The following is a 15781-nucleotide window of genomic DNA, read 5'->3' on the forward strand; positions in this document are numbered from 1 at the left end:
TTAGGGAAGCAGTTAATAGGGGATCGGGGCATTAATTCTTAAGACGGCCAGCCGGGTCGTCACAATCTTCTTGCTCTGAATCACTATCCTTTTGTTGCGTTGTCTCATTACATGTCACAATTGTCGGTTCATCAGGATAAGTAATAACAATATTGTAGAGAGAAAATGTAAAGGATAGTAATAAATACTAAAATAGTAATGCATTAGATAAATCTTGAAACATTAAAACAAGTACGGCTCGATGACTCGAGCAATTATTTCAAAACAAAATGCATCTAAAACAAAATACTGAAAACATCTTAGATGCTAAAAATTGCTTTTAAAAATAGATCATGTTATTGCCAGGCTACCCACGAACTCGACGGGCCCGGGACGGTGCAGCAGTCCAGTTCTTGAGAATAGCTCCCTTTCCCATGGTCTGAATTGTAAGGTCTTCCTCCTCCTCCTCCTCCTCCTCAACTATTGCATTGCAGTCCATGTTTTTAGCATCCAGAAATAGATTCCTTAGGCCAGCTAAAGCCTCATCTTCTTCAAATCCCCATATCACGTCAGCCTGTTGAAATGTCTGGTGCAGATGTGGTATTGGCTGTTCAAGTGGGTAATAAGGACCACGCCAAGGTGGCAACCAATTTTGATACTCGTGCCAGGTACATTCATACCCAAGCCCAAAAGTTGTGCCGTGACGCTTTAGCTGTATCGGTTTGGTGATCCCCTAGAGATTCTTGCCGAGACCCTTGTCGGGTTCATACCCTGTCCATGACAATATGCTTTCAATCTTATTACTCCACCATTTGTCTTTATCAATCGCATTGACACGCGCGATGCGATGGTACGTTTCTCCACCCAACTTCCTTCCATTCTTGACAACCGGAACAGTTTGATTGGCGTAAATGGGGTTACTCCTATCCCCGTGAATGATTACTTCCTGATGGTTCCATTCAAGCTTCACAACCTGATGTAGAGTGGAGGCCATGGCCCTAGCAGCATATATCCAAGGTCGTCCCAACAGCAGATTATATGTGGCGGATATGTCCAATACTTGAAACTCAACATCAAACCAAGTTGGGCCCATCTACAAACATAGATTGATTTCCCCGATTGTGGCCCTTTGGGACCCATCGAATGCTTTTACATTCATAGTTCCTGCTCGTATCTCATGCAAGCCTTTACCCAACCTCTTCAAAGTAGTCAACGGACAAATGTTGAGACTCGAACCCCCATCTATCAGGACCCTGGCGATAAATTTATCCTCAAACTGCACTGTGATGTGTAGTGCCATGTTGTGACTCAGTCCTTCTGGTAGCAACTCGTCTTCGTGAAAAGTGATCTTGTGGCTTTCCAACACTTGTCCCACCATGTTGGCCATTTCTCTGCTAGTGATGTTATTGGGTACATAAGCTTCGTTCAACACTTTCATCAATGCATTCTTGTGCGCCTCAGAATTATGTAGTAATGATAGAATGGATATCTGAGCAGGGGTTTTGTTCAGATGATCAACCACAGAATACTCTCTTACTTGAACCTTTCTCCAAAGATCGTCTGGGCCAGTTTCAATGATAGGCTATTTGGGAGCGGCTTCTTTACTTATTCCTCCCAAATGCTCGGGTGTGTAAACCCTGTCGGTCCTGGTCATGCCTTGTGCGGCACTTGTTTCTTCCATTTTCCCCTTTCCTTTTCTTCTTGCCTCTGTAGCATAGTCCCATGGTATAGCATTGGATTTAAAGGACGGTGTGGTTGCTACCGTCACAGTGAAGGGTGTGGTCACTTCCACCTCAAACGAAGTTGGCGTGGCTGAGGGCATTGTTACTTCAACCTCAAATGGAGTTGGTGTGGCTACTTCAACCTCAATCGGTGACTGGGTCTACACTATAATAGGTGTGAGAGTGACTGGAGGTATTTTAGGTTCATCCCCTTCACGAATGAGCCCGATCGATCCTTTCGGATCCCATTCTTCATCAGTTTCTATCACATTTACCCGTTCGCCTATGTGATAAGGGAGCGGGTTGTTGCGGACATTTGGTGCAGCCTCTTTTTCTTGTATAAGGTGTCAATCAATGTCTGGATCTTATCCTTCAAAATGCGACATTCATTAATGGTATGTCCCTTCATGCCCAAGTGGTAGGCACGTGTCTTGTTTGGATTGACCCACTGAGAGGAATTTTCCATAGCAACGGCAGGAATAGGAGTGACATAACCAGCAGCCTTCAGTCTTTCATACAACTGATCGATGGGTTCAGCAATAGGAGTGTATTATCTAGGTGGTCTACGGTCAAAATTTGGTCTGGGTTTTTGGTATTTTTGGCGAGCTGGTGGTGGTGAGTGGTAATATGCAGATTGGGTGTTATAGGTATGGTAAGTGGCGGCGGGTTGTTGGTATCTGGAAGGTGAAGGCTGATATGTGGATGGTGGTGTTTGGTATGTGAGGGGAGATTTCGAACCCTGGGCTACCATTACTACACCAACTTCTTTCTTTTTAGATATACCCCCTGACTGCAAGGCTTTATTTGTAGCTTGGAGTGCCTCAAAGTTTGTCACAATTTCGCTTTTAATTCCCTCTTCTATCCTTTCTCCTAATTTGATGATGTCAGAAAATTTATGGTTTTCAATAACCATCAACGTCTCATAGTATTGTGGATCTTGAGCTCTGACGAAGAACGTATTCATATGTTCTTCTTCCAGCGCTGGCCTTACCTTTGCAGCTTCCGAACCCCATCGAATAGCGTACTCGCGGAAATTTCTTCTAAAGATTCTGAATGTAGAAGACGTCCGGCGTATTTTCTGTATTGAACCTGAACCGATCCATAAAATCTGACGCCATGCTTACCTAGTTAACCCATTTCTTCGAGTTTTGACTGATGTACCAGGATAGGGCGTCTCCAGTGAGGCTCCTCATGAACAGCTTCATGCGGATTCTTTCATCTTTACCAACCCCTACGAGCTTGTTACAATATGTTCTCAAGTACCTTTGGATCACCTGTCCCGTCGAACATTTCGAACTTAGGAGGTTTGTAACCCTTTGGTAGTTCTACATCCGGTTGAATACACAAATCTTCATAATTCAAACCTTCGATGCCTTTACCACCTTCAACACCTTGGACTCGTCTAGTAAGTTTCTTGAGATCCTCTGCCATGTTCTTGATGAGCAGGTCCTTGTCGGTGGAATCCGATATGCATAAGGTCTGTTGTGGGGTGTGGGTAAGGTTTCTATGTATATAGGGTTGCTTTGATGGAATCCAGGAATTTGGGCATAGTGGTGGTCGTTGGTTGAATTTTGAGGATTGGGGGTAGGTTGTGGTGCATTTTGAGGGGTGTGGTAGGTAGCAGTTTGTGGATACTGGGTTGGATGATGATGATGTTGTGGAGGAGTAGGTACTGGTGGAGGATTGGGATTTTGAGGAGGTGTGGCATATTGTTGGGGTGCGGGAGTATTTTGTTGGTTTTGTGTGTTTTGGGGATGTGCTGGGTTTTTGATGTTATGTTGGTTGACGTCGGGGACGTTCAGGGTAAGGAAAAGGTTTTCCAAGTTCCGAACCTGCTCAAGTTCCCCTTGTAACTCCAATATCTTCTATTCTAACCGTAAAACCAAGTCATTCTGTGCTGGAGTGCTTCGACCATCTGAAGTTTCGACATTCTCTTCATGCGTAGCATTGTCTTTCCTGATATTGCTTGTATCATCCATTCTGGCTTTTCCTTTGCTTTTAGGATCACTTGGAGGAGGAGGAGGTGGATAACTTCTAGATCTGGTATGATATGCTGGTGATGCCAGTATGCACGAACCAGCCTTAGGGGATGGGAATAAACAAATAAAGAAAAGAAGAAAAACAAAAGGTAAACAAGTCAGTGAGGAGTATTAAAAGGATGTTTGCGGTATTTAAACACATATTGCGGAATTATAAATTCGCGTCCTAATTTGGGGACCTCATTGTGCCCGAGGTAGGCCTAAGCGACATAAACATTTGGAGAAAACCGATGCCAATAACAGTGTCATTTCATTAATACGATAAATGAACCAAATCTCTACTAAAACGACAATAATTATAAAGAGTCATTAATGGCATTTGCCTTATTACAACTAAAGCCTAAAACGAGTCTAGAAAGAAAGTAAAACATAATTCCTAATCTATATGGTCCCAGAGGGACCTTCTCCATGCTTGGCCTTCTTTTCCCCATCGGGTCGTGCATGTCCAACAGAAGATATGCCCTTGCTAAGAGCCCTCCTTCATTGCCATCCATGTTTTGACAGCCTGCAACCCTGTTTCTCATCTTTCCTTCAAGCTCCATTAGCACATGCTCTAAATATTCCAACCTCTTTGTCGACTTAGTAGCTATTTCTCTCCACTCGTTGATCACTTCCATGTCCGCTTTATGTTGTTCCAAATGCCTGGCTTCAGACTCGAAGACCATTTTATGAAGCATCCTATATTTGACTTGTGCTTCAGCAGCGTCGTCTATAACCCTATTCTTTAGATTAATCCCTGGCTTGACATCCCCCGCTATATCATCTACCAACCATGATGGATAGAAGTGCACATGGCCGGCATGATATCGATCTGGCTCGATGGTATCTTTCTCCACAATGACCTTTTGATGCCACATGTGTTGTGCCTCAAACTTAAATGGAATGGCGTTCCCCTGGAAGTCTGCCTTGTACTGAACCATTTTGGAAACTTGTGGTATAACCTGCTTTCTCCCAGCTTGTCTCATAACTCTGATAGGGGCATAAGGATAAATCCCCCTTAATCCGATTAACACTAGATGAGGAGTATCTCTCGACCTGATGATGAATTCACTGCTAGGGAACCACTCGAACATCCAATGTACTTTATCATCAGTCAGATTGCTGAAGAAGTGTGCCCAGCTCACAGCGTTTTCCGGTTGCGCAAACCTGTTTTGGATAAAGGTCGTTCTCTCCAGATGGTGATAGGCTATGTGGTCATTCCATGGTCGCCGCGGAAATTCTTGACGGTATTTTCCCCTCTGGTGGTGTTCTAACAACCACACTTGCAGCAACAAATTACACTCCTCGAAATGCCTATACCCCTTCTTGCAACGGTCTAAAGCCCGGTACATATAAGCCAGAATCATAGGGACAATAGTGTATGTTTTCCCCTCCATTAAAGCCTTAGTAACTATAGCTAGGCGAGTGTGGATCCTTTCTCCTTGTATTGGGAATACCAGCATCTCTAGAAAACATACAATGAACACAAAAACTCGGCAATGAGTCCAACCCAAAGAAGTGATGGCAAACTCATCATGATAATGGCGGTATGACTTGCTGTGCCCATAACGCTCATAGAGGAAATCGAACGGTATGTAAGACTTCTTCAGACAGGCTAAATCATCATTTTTCCTGAAACCCATCATTTTCAAGAAACCTTGAGGAGTGCGGTTTTTCGGTACCAACAAACCAGGGTTATCCCATGGGAGCCCAGCGAAACCTCCTATTTCCTCTAAAAGGGGAGTCATTTCTATATCACCAAAACGGAAAAAGGCTCTCTTCCCATCCCAGAACATAGTAGCGGCCTCAATTAGTGCATTGTTTGGCTGGATATCTAACCTAGAGAGTAAATTCTCGAGGACTCTTTTCACATGGTTTTTGCCACTTGGTGTGAGGTTTTCCCACCAATCTAGAAGCAAAGGTGGGATGTTCCGAACCATGCCGAACATGTGGACTTCGTGCCTCATTTCTGCAAAACAAATAAAGTTAGCCCTTTCCCCCTCCGGATTTGGCTATTTACACGCTAATGATCAACATATTGGCATGTTTTCTCCAAATAATGCATAGATCGTGATTGTGTCCATTGGGGTTATGGAAATCCCGGCGGACTTTGGACAAGGCTTGCCTTAGCGAGTTATTACGCGGACAGCGTTCTAACCCATACTAGGTTTGGACATGAGGCATGCACAGTTAACATTAGAGTGGGGGTTTCTAGAAGAGTCTAGACCGGTACCCTCAAGAGGACAACTTGAGAGGGAAAGGCACAGAACCATCGATTGCACCATTGATCGACTAGTTTTACCGCAAATAAGCCTTTCCAAATTTAAAGGGTGATTTAGGAAGGGCACGAACACTCATCAAGTGCCGCTATGGTATTAATTACGCACGAGTGGAATATGATGTGGAGCATGCTCTATGCATAGATAAAACAATACGTTGTCAAATATTTTGCATGATGAAAACAATAAATGCAGTATTAAATCAAACGTAAAGACATAAAAAGAAAGGAAAACAAGGAAGAAGTTAGTTCGCGTAATGTGAAAATTGTAATAAAGTAAACGAGGGAGTAAGGGTAGGGAGAGACATGATATAGTAATTTAAAAATGACTTAGAGCAAGCAAGCACGACTAGAAATAAAGGGAAACGCATATTATGACCAAATTGAGCATAGATTTGCATATTAATGCGAATTCAAATAAAGGAAAAACGGGGAAAAGGGTGTACAAGCAGCAATAAAAGGGAAACGGGAGCGGGATATTCATGTAACAACAAAAATAATAAAAGACATGTTTATCAGAGAAGACTAATTCATATAGACCAAGTTCGCTTATGGTAAGTGCCTAAAAATATCCCCAGCAGAGTCGCCATGCTGTCGTGCCCCTTTTTCTCGCGAAATCGGGTTTCAACATGTGACAACTCATTTAAGGAAGGTGTTAAAAGAGAGAGTCGCCACCTAACGGGTTTGAAGTGTGTTAGGGCACCTATTTTGCAGATAACGTTGTTTGACTAGTTTGTGTTACCAAAGATCGGGTAAGGGCTCGAAATTACCTCGAAGAGAAGGTGTTAGGCACTCTTCGAGGTCCACAACTGTGGGTCCCGACCGAACTCAATACGAATTAGTCTATGTGATCAAGGACAGAAAAAACAAGGAATTTGGGAAGTTCATTATTAAACACAAATAATTGATTGAAAAACAAGGTGGGGGTCCTAAATTTTTAGCCTAAAGGATCACCCCGTGCAACATATTTAATACTTCATAACTCCCTCAAGGTGGGGTGTTACTCATATTATTCAGCGGGCACAAACTATCATCTCCTGCTACCCGATTACTATCTTTAGGTTGTTACCTAAAGCGCACTAGTTGGTTCTAAACCGTGACTTATGCGTGCACTACCCGTCCCATGCCTATGGTCCAGGAGGCTTTGGACCTCTATTTAGGTAGTTCTAGACTTCAACTTAGGCCGCTCAAAATGATAAAACTAACCGACATGCAAAACCGGTTGGACTTCATATAAAACCAGTTAAGGGCTCAGTTAGCCTCCACACTTTGACACGAATGCACACAAACCCATTGAGCATTTGACAGTTGCAGATTTTAAACTAATTAAAGTTATTGAATCCTATGAGCATGATCTCTATGTGATTCTGGATTTCAATACATGCAGCAGTTCCTAATGTAAAATGTAATTTTATAGACGTGATTTCTAAACATGTGCACAGTTTAGGGAATCTGATATTACATGCTCATCATTGAGACATCGGTTATAAGTTATTGATCCTATAGACATGATTGCTAAATGATTCTGGATTCCAGCATTACAAAGGCAACGCTGTAATTTTGACGTATTGGGTATGCATTAAAGTGTGATTATGCAGTTGTTTGAAGACCTAAGGTTAGCAACATTAATAAATAGAACACCCTACAGGCAGGATTTCTAGAAATTGACAATTATATTGATTTTATTAACATTTTATCCTTATAGGCATGCTTTCTAGGCGGGTGACACTGTAATGGGAATAACAGAAATGTCATCTGATTATGCTCCTATTGGCACGATATCTACGTGAACATTGCAAAGAACAGGTATTTGTGAATCAACGTAATCCTATAGGCATGGTGTCTAAGTTATAAGTTAGGCAGCATGTAAATTAACAGGGTCCTATACAGCCTAATGCATGTGCACACTGAGATATTAATATCCTATAGGCATGGTTTCTAACAGGTAAAAGCAGAACACATTTGAACCAAATGAAGAATCTATAGGCAGGATTACTAACACATAATAATCGAACATGTTTGGCACATTTTTGAGCAAAATAGAATACCTATAGGCAGGATTTCTATAATAATAATTGAATATAATAACACATTTTAAGCACAGTAAAGCACATATAGGCAGGATCTCTACCCAATTTAATGCAAATATTAAGATAAAACCCCTTTCCCGATTTTACTAATACCCCAAATGTTATTACAGAAATTATTACAGACCCAAAATGAATAGGAATAAATTACAAAGATAAATAACTATAGGGAGCCTACAGTAGGCCCAAAGATCCGGCCAGGCCAGGCCTTCATTCCCATGGTGCACAATAGCCCAGGAATTACTTCTCCATTGACATAGGGCAGCCGAAAATCAATTGATTCACCCAGTAGGTAGAAAACAGAGTTCGGCATATAGAAACAAGGCCCTAGTGTGTCAGAGCTCCCAAAGGCTTCAAGAACCCAGGGCAGTGCTCACACTAGGGATGTTAATAGGAGAGATTCAGAGGGTAACTAGGGACCAAGTCCTAGTGTGTCAGAGTTCACAAGGGTCTCAATTGGACCCTGAGCAGTTCTCACACCAGGAAGGTCAAAGGATAGAACCTAAGCAGCCTTGGCTTTCAGCCGGCTAGGAAAAAAGAACTCAAAGAGACCAAGTAGTAAAGGAATAGAATGAGGTTAAGGGACAACACTGAAGGACAGAATCAAATTGAACACATAAAAAACAAGTAACAGAACATGCTTGGGATTAAGAACAGACTTAACAAAATTTCAGAAAAATAAGTTCAACACATAATGCATATATTAACAAGACAAGCCGCAAGATAGACTCATAGTAAGAAGAAAAGGATAGGTCATATTATGCTAAGTGTAGAAGGCTAGTGTCACTAGAAGGAATCATATCAATATGCAACATAACCTAATAGGCTGAGAACTAATTAGGGCAATTATAGGGGAAACAAAACAGGATCAAAATAGGTTACCTCACAGCCAATTCAGAAACGGACTTGTTACATACTTGATGAATACATTCATACTTAGTCAGCTAATCCATAGAAAGGGGATATGAGAGAATTGTCAAGTAGCAATTTTAAACAGTAGAGGGGTGGCTATCAATAACACATAGGCTAGACAGGATTAAAAGAAATTAATCAACTCAGGTCTAAACATGTCTCAAACTACAAACATAATGATATTTAGATTAGCAATGCGTAAAATTGAAATAGCACATTGAACAAAAATCTTCAGAAGTGAAAACACATGTTAATGACAGGTAAATCAGAATGAAATGACAAAGGTTTGGTAACTCACCAGTTAAATGAAACAAGAAAGAAAAGAAAGCCCACAGTGTTATGAATATCAACAAAAGAGCAAGAACCTAGAATTTCTGGCCTTGGCTTTCAGCTGGCCAGGAACCAAAGTGTAGAACAAGATTGTTAAAGAGCAAAGAGCACACATCTTCGATTTTTAGTAATTTTTCTTAATGATTCGAGAGTTGTTTCAAAGGGGAATGGGGAGGGGTTTATATAGTGTAGAAATTGAACACAATAAACATGGAAAATCATCGGTCAAACACTAGAAGGGAAAGCAATCGAAATCAGTAAGGAAAAGAGAAAATTTCAAAACCCTAATTTTAGGTAAAGTACACAAATCGGCAGAAATCTAAAATAAATAAAAGGTAAAAATCAAATGTTGCATAGAATAAGATAAACATAGACAGAAATACCATTTAAATCAGAGAATCGAACCAGATTTGGTTCGATTTAAAAGAATCTGAAATCCTAATTTTAGGGTAAGTAAAAATCGGCAGAGAATAACAAATTTACACATAATAGGATGCATATAGACGAGATAATACTCAAAATCAAATAATCGAACCAGATTTGGTCTGATCGAAAAGTGATCAGAAACCCTAATTCTTAGGGTAAGTAAGAATCACAAAGATACAGAGAGATTCATACCACAAAAGAACAAGAACGAACATAGACGGAAAAGGTCAAGGAACTGAACCAGCTTTGGTTCGAAGTTGATGAGATCTGCTTGCCATGTTTAGGCAAGCGGTGTATAGAAGGTTCTAGTACCAAGGGGAAGTAGAATATGACAAGAAACAGCTATGTAATCCCATGTCCGGCGGGATTAGGAGAGAAAAATCGGGGGAGACGGCTAGGGTTTGGGCAGAGAGATGAGAGAATCCAAAGGCGGCGGGTGGTGAAGAATAGTTTAGGGTTAAGGGGGTTTGGTTAATTAAAAGGGTAGGACTAATTTGGGCCGTTGATCTCAGAGATCAACGGCCACGATTAGTAGGGGGTTCTGGGTCGTGTTAGTTTAATTAGTTGGGCTGGGGAGTTGTTTGGTTTGGGCTCAAAGGTCATTGGGTTGGGATTGAGTAGCTTAGGTCCGAAATTAAGGTGAATTTGGGGGCAGATTATAAACACCCAATGTTTATCAAATAAATAATTTATAAAAGTAATAATAAATAATAAAAATATCATTTGTGCATGAAAATGATTAAAAATAATTACTTAACATTATAAAAATATAAAACATTATTTTCTGCATAAATAATGTAATTACACATTAATATGGTAAAAGTAATTAATAAATAACAAAAATATTATTTGTGCATGAAAATGATTAAAAATAATTACTTAATATTATAAAAATATAAAAAGTTATTTTCTGCATAAATAATGTAATTATACATTAATATAGGCTGTTATTGCAAAAATATGCAATTAGCCCTAAAAATACAAATGTAATTATAAAAATGCACTGAAAAATATTTAAACATTATGCTGGTATAAATAATAAGTTAGATGATTAAATAATCATAAAATAATTTGGAGGGATAATTATTGGGTATTTATATATATTAAAATGCAGGAATAAATTGGTTTAAAGTCTTTAAAAATTATGAAAAATTATAAAAATATTGCTTATAAATCAAATGATAAAAGTTTTTTTACGGTGTGGGTAAAAGTTTTGCTTGACCTTTTGGACAAACATCCCAAGAAAGTTAGGATTCAGATTGTTGATTATAATTCTGGGAAGCTAGTGGAACATTATTTGGAGATTAAATATGATAATCTCCCAAAATACTGCACTTGTTGTAAACACCCGGGACATGATGAAAAATCATGTCATTGGAGGATCGAGAATAATCAAGAAGATGTTGAAGTTGTGGATGAAAGGGAAGGTCTGGGCGTTCTGGATAAATTGCAAGGTGATGCTAGAGCCTATCTTAATGCAAAAAGAGCTAGCAATTGGAAGGAGAAGCAGCAAAGGAAAGATTGGATGAGCAACAGAATTCACAAATAGAAGGAGGAAAACAAATTGTTCCTCAGAACAAAGAGAATGTAGAAAATCAAACTGCTAAGGAAAACATTGTTGGTGATGTTGCACAGGTTGGTAAGAGTCGATCTCCACCCTCTCGAGATGTTCCTGCTAGGATAGCCTTAGCAAGGATTGCCAATGCTGTAAATCCAATAGTGCAAGCTTATGACAAACTTGCTACTGCTGCAGCTATTATGTCAACTGCTGCAGGTTTAAAAGGGACTGTTCAAGGTGGTGAAGAAGCTGCAACTGGCCATGGTCAAATTGGCCCTAATGGTGAAGGTGTGAATCAGGAGGTGGAACAACATGAAAAGAAAGAAGGGTTGGAACCTGCAGCTGATACAAGACCAAGGAATGGTGATCTAACTGAGGTAATTGCAAGTGATCGACCTTCTGTTAGTGCGCACATTGGATTAATTGGTAAAGCTGCAGGGGATCAAAGCAATATAGGAAAGGATATGGGAAAGTTTGGAACTGATCCTCCAGGTGGTAACGTGGGCAATGAGGTTGACATATCCCAAACACCAACTGAAGGAACACAGCCTACAATTGCAGGGCAGTTCTCTGATAGAGAAGCTGCTGCCCAGAATTTAGGTAAGGAAAAAGATGGAAGTAAGACCCTAATTTTGGAAAATAACAATGAGAAGATTCTTGAGGATGATCAGGGAAGAGATACGGGTAAAAAGGAAGATGATTGGAACGTGGTAACAACTAGAAAATCTCTTGTAAAGAAGGGGGTGTCACCAAAACAACATAAACAAAGTGTTCGACGAAATGACCTTACCATTGGTTCTAGCTCAAATGCATTCGAGGTTCTTGCTGAGTCTGGGGATCCAAAAGTTGTTGATACAAGTTTAAATGATTAAGAGATCTCGAAACAAATTGTTCCAATGCCCAGCAATGATCGAGGAGGACAAGACAATGATAAGTTGGGTAAAAATATGAGTGTTCGACGAAAGGAATTAAAGAACAATTTAGGGGCTGAACAAATTGGAGTCCAAGCTCTCAGTTCTAATGCACCTACTTTGCTTTTTTCCAATCCTAATGTAGAACAAATCATCAAAGATGCCCAGAATGAAATGTTGATGAAGGCTAATATGGTTAAACATTAGTCACCTTGAACACCTCCGTGTTTGATGTCCATTCTCAATCAGGGGAGTCGTTTGGGGAGTTTGAAGGTGAATCTGGGCAGTTTATGTTATCAACGGGAAATAATAATGAGATAATACATGCAAACGTGAGGCTCATGGCTATTAAATCCAAGTTGTGGCAAGATCAACGCGAGGAGGATGATGAAGAAGACTGGGGTGATGGTTTTACTGGTTATTCAACTGAAGAAAGGGAGCAGGAGGTCGATCAAGAAAGTGCAGGTGAGGATCTTGATTCTCTAGCTAAGCCTAAGCCTCATGGGACAACAACAGTAAGTCCTGTGAGCAAATTGAACCTTCATGCTCCTGCGTTTATTCCTAGAAATTCATCAGCTCCTGCTATGACAAAAGCAGCAGCTGGAAAGTTAATTCAAGATGTAGCAGCATCGTCCAAGCAGGCCACTCCAGGTGGTAATACAAGTCAAATTGTAATAACACCAACACCCATTGTGCAGCAACATCAAAGTGATCCAAACAGTAGTGATCGTGAAGCAGTAACAAATCCAAAGTCGGGGCAGCAACAACTTGTCACAACTGCTCCAGCTATTTCATTAGAGGATAGAAAACTTTTGGATGCACTGGTAAGTACTGATCCTCCTAACTCGTTAATTCATAATACTTATAGCACTGGTTGTGGGAGTAGGAGCTGGACTACATTACAAAGACAACAAAAAAACAAGGCAAGCATAGTTAAAGTACAAGATGAAAACACATTGGTGACACAAGGTGTTGATCAAGAATTGCCAAATCTGGCTCTTGAGAGTAGAGATATATATGCAGAAGGTGAGGAAGATGACATTTTAAGTCAAAGCCGGGCAGAGGCAGCAAGAAAAGGTGATTTATCACCAATGCATAGCGGCAAAAGAAAGAAGTCACATACAAGAGAAAAAAGTTGGGACGGCAGGGTTAATGAAGATGCAAATGTAAGGCGACTTCCAATGAGAGTTGCCAAACAAAAGCAGATTACCCAAACTACATCTACAAAATCAAATCATTCAAAGAAGAAAGCATGAATTTTGAAGACATTTTGAAAAGGGTAGAGGATGAAGACAAGCGTCTACAAGTTGAAGACTTCACAAAATTAGAGAACAAAGGACATCACTGTTATTTCTACATATTCCTATTCTACCATCACATTAGCATAGTTTTATGTAATATCATCACAGAGTATGTTATAAACTCTGTGATGATCATAGAATATCTAGTGTTAGCTAGTTCTTTCTTTTTACATGCTTGTTAGTAGGAGACGTTTTTTCTTTGCCTTAATAGGATTAGTAAGGTATGGTTTAGCCCAGTTTGTGTTGCTCTAATCCTATGTCTTTGGAAAGATATCCAAATGGCTATGAGATTATATGCCCTCGTGAGACTTTGCCGGCAGCTACACCATGATTCCTCTACATGAGGCTGTCATAAGGGCATTGTGAGGCGCAGAGGAGTGATTATATAGCCAAAGCATAGAGGCAACACTACTGGTGCTATTGTCCCCCTAAACAGTTGCATTCAAGGCTACAACTGAAAGAGCAGACGATGATATTGATGACGACCCTGAAGCTCTTCAAGAAGAAATTGCCATGGTATCAAGGAATATGGATGGTTTAATGAGGAGATACTGGAATACAAGAAGAGGCAGGATACCACCCAGGCGAACTAGGCAATATAACGAACAAGACAAAAATGATGGCAAATGATATGAGTGTGGAAGATTTGGGCATGTTCAAGTTGAATGTCCTGATCTTAAAAGAAAAGTTTCTAGAGGTTTCAACAAGAAAAAATCATTTGGAAGCTGGAGTGATGAAGACAGTTCAGAACCCGAAGAGATAGTAAATCTATGCTTCATGACAATTCTGGAAAACAACATGAACAAACTCTCGGGCTGCTAGACAGATGAGGACACTTCAGATGATGAATTCAAAGATGACAATGAGAACTGTTTCATGGTACGAGGTGAAACAAGCAAGGTAAGAACTTATAACTGTGAAAGATGTAATGAATTGCAGGATATTCTTGACCTTACTTTGAAAGAGTCTCAAAAAATCATGAATGAACTAAAGAGACTCAACAAAGAAGTAAAAGACTGGAAACTCAAGCTTAAAGTATGAGAAATTGAAAAAGAAGTGCTTCAAGAAGAGTTTGAGGAATTGCAAATGCAACTCAACGGCATGCGCAAATCCACCGGTCATAGTTCTGTCAAGTAGAACCAGGCCACTTATAAGTCAACTGGAGAAGGACCAGCCAGAACAAAGTCCACTAGTACTAACACAAATGAAAGATCCAAAAATGGATCAGGACATACATGTCACTACTATAACAAAAGTGGACATAAATATTCTTTTTGTCGATTTCATAAATCAAATGTCTCAGGATGGATTTGGAAGCCCAAAAACAATCTCGAGTCCAGTAATACTAACTAACAAGGACCCAAGCAAGCTTGGGTACCTAAAAGAAAGTGATAATTATGTTTGCAGGAACATCACAGAAGGAGTCGCAAAGGAAAATGGTACTAGTGCGTGTTCCAGTCACATGACAAGTGACAAAAACCTGTTTAAAGAAGTTACAAAAATAGATGGAGAAAGTGTCAAATTTGGTGATGACTCAAAAGGAAAAATAGTCGGTACTGGAACAGTTCCTTTCAATAATAATTGTGATATCACTGAGGTTTATCTTGTGGACGGACTTAAGCATAATCTTCTTAGTATAAGTCAGCTATGCGACTCAGGGTATGAAGTAAAGTTCAAGAAAATAGGTTTTGCTATTGAAGATGAGACAGGTAAAATAATCCTCCCAGGTAAAAGGTATGGAAATGTCTATGTTCTTGATGGTTTTGAAAATATAGATGGTCATATATGTTTAACATCCATATCTGACGATACATGGTTATGGAATAAGAAACTTTGTCATGTAAGCATGCATCTGATAGAGAAACTTTTCAAGCATGATTTAGTTATTGGTTTACCTAAACTCAATTTCTCTAGAAATCATATATGTGATGCATGTCAGATTGGTAAACAAACTAGAAACTCTTTCAAAAATAAAGATATTGTATCTACTTTAAAGCCTTTGCAATTGCTTCATATGGACTTATTTGGACCTACTAGAACTGCTAGCATTGGAGGTAAACGATATACCTTTGTCAATGTTGATGATTACTCATGCTTTACTTGGGTGATTTTTCTATCTCACAAAGATGAAGCTTTGAAAAATTTTGAGATCTTCTGTAAAAAGGTCGAAAGAGAAAAGGGGTATCTTATTACAACAATTCAAAGTGATCATGGAGGAGAATTTGAAAGTAGAGTATTTGAAGATTTCTGCAATGATCAA

The sequence above is a fragment of the Nicotiana attenuata genome, chromosome 6, assembly GCF_001879085.1.
Source record: "Nicotiana attenuata strain UT chromosome 6, NIATTr2, whole genome shotgun sequence".
Lineage (NCBI taxonomy): Eukaryota > Viridiplantae > Streptophyta > Magnoliopsida > Solanales > Solanaceae > Nicotiana > Nicotiana attenuata.